This window comes from Triticum dicoccoides, chromosome 2B (assembly GCF_002162155.2).
Source record: "Triticum dicoccoides isolate Atlit2015 ecotype Zavitan chromosome 2B, WEW_v2.0, whole genome shotgun sequence".
Taxonomy (NCBI): Eukaryota; Viridiplantae; Streptophyta; class Magnoliopsida; order Poales; family Poaceae; genus Triticum; species Triticum dicoccoides.
In genome coordinates this window covers 6,394,830-6,396,934 of record NC_041383.1, presented here as the reverse complement: position 1 = coordinate 6,396,934, position 2,105 = coordinate 6,394,830, and the positions used below count along the sequence as shown (strand labels likewise).

The following is a 2,105-nucleotide window of genomic DNA, read 5'->3' as shown; positions in this document are numbered from 1 at the left end:
AGGAGGTGGATGCTTGCTTTCGTGGAGGCGTTGACCAAGACCTGATGGATGATGCCGGTCTAGAAGTGGAAGGAGATACCTTATGCTCTTCCTGCCATAGTGGGTACGTTACAATGTGGACTGATGCGGTGTCTCGGGACATGAATGCCGGGGCGGTTGCCTCTTATGACAGTCGACATGGTTGTCTCTCCGGTGAGCTCCATGGCAGTGGTTATGCCTCCTGGTCATCTAGGTGGCGAGGGGTGTGGCAACAGGTGGCTCGAACTCGCTCTCTATCATTGGTAGCTGTGACGCCCAGATGTGGATCTAGAGGGCTTCTACTTGTCGTGGTGTTAATAGGTGCTTCTTGGTGATACGGTTGAGCTATCGAGCGAAAGGTTCATGCTTTGGCGCCGAAGGCGGCAATGCCTACGGGTGCCGCTTTCCTATTTCCTATTGAGGACGTGATTGTGATTCTCCTCTCCATGCTATCTTCTAGGAGAAGACCCTTGTTCATTTCAGACTCGGTTGTGGTGACGCTTTGCGTTGTTGTTCCTCCTGAGGGCGTTTGGAGGTTTGGTGTCCCAGGTCATGTCGTCGTGTTATGTTCAAGCCTTCCAATGTTATCTTTCAGCGACGTAGCCGCGTATGTCTATGTTGTGCATTTATCTCAGGATCTACTTTGTAAGAGGGCTTCCTCACTACCTTGTATCATTTGACTGTGTACCTTGGTGTGTGCAAAGAAGCCTGCTTCGAGAATTTAGTGAATCTGAGCCTCTTTCAATGTTGATATCATTGGTTTAGGATTGATTACCACACTGACCGTGTGGTAATTGGAGCCTCTTTTAAATTTCCCATTTATACAAGGAGCCTGGTCACACATGTGAGATCATCGTTTGCTGCAGGGCAACGTTTCATGCACAACGAAATGATGTATCAAATTGCCAGGCATGTAGTCTTTATACATCACAAAAACATAAAAACGACATTAAGGATGCAAATTGGAAAACGATGAAGCACATGCTCCTAGATGGCTAACATTCTTGCTATCGCACCAAGGAGCATTCTTATTACAGGTTTGAATAAGTCGCCAGGAATCGAAGATGTAGGCGAGCGGTGCGGTGTGGCCGCGGAGAAGGCACGCCACTACTATCATGCTCTAATGAGGAGTGTGTGTGAGAGAGAGTCCCTTATATGTTGGTCTCATTTCTTCTTCACTCTATATGTGACTTTTGAGGAATGAAAATTAAATGGGGCAAAACCCCATATACTTTCAACAATGACGACAAGGAGGTCTGTAGCAAGGGGGGCAGTTGGGGTTGTCACTATCTGCAAGAACAAATTATGAGATGTAAATTCTGGAAACACAAGACAGAGGGAAGCTATAATTAGTCTTTAATTATTTCACTTTGCCAATTTTTCGTCTGACTAGCCATATATTTTACATATTGTTTTGTGGGTTTACCAAAAGTGGGGGATAATTTTGTCGAGAATCATCTTCGTTTGGAGCCACGAGCTTTCCGGTCGTTTAATCCTCCAATCAATATTACTAACATTTGAATAATGCATGAGAAAGCGAACATGTAACAGTAACTTGAACTTCTATTCATTTTCTTGATATATCAATTGTCGAACCCTTTTTAATTTTTTGTTACCTATGATTTACAGAGGGAGTACGAGGTATTTTGTACTAAATCAGTGGTCGGATCTGCAAGAATGAAAGGCCAGAGTACTTACTGCTTCTCTGTGTCGCACTCGGACCCGCCAGGCCTCCAGAAGGCATGGTAATGAGCAGAACGATCTCCAGTATAAGGAGCAGAAGAAACATTTTCATGTGGCACCTCGAAGCCATGGTAAAATGAAGGCTGTTGCACACACCCCCTCACTTTCTCTTTGTATTGTCACCCTGCTGCTTCGTCTCTCTCTCTATATATATAGGATTTGTCACCCTGTTGAACGCACCCACAACTTGGCCTTTAGATTATTGGATGGTTGTTGCTGGCAGCTGGCATGGACACAGACACGCTCTACTTGTCCTTTTAATTGGCAGCTTTGCTTGACTTTTGAAGGTGGAGACAGGCCGAACTTCACTGCTTCGAGTAGTAGACGTCCACCACGAGAGAGGT

The 2,105-nt window shown here is 45.3% G+C and overlaps 1 long non-coding RNA gene across 1 annotated transcript; it reads right to left on the bottom strand.

Moving 5' to 3' along the window:
* Nucleotides 1–913: 913 nt before the first annotated feature.
* On the bottom strand, nucleotides 914–1,876 carry LOC119366778. The gene is made up of 2 exons (XR_005176104.1): nucleotides 1,717–1,876; nucleotides 914–1,308 (listed from the first exon to the last, which is right to left on the bottom strand). It is a non-coding gene; the product is annotated as an uncharacterized LOC119366778 (long non-coding RNA).
* Nucleotides 1,877–2,105: the final 229 nt, after the last annotated feature.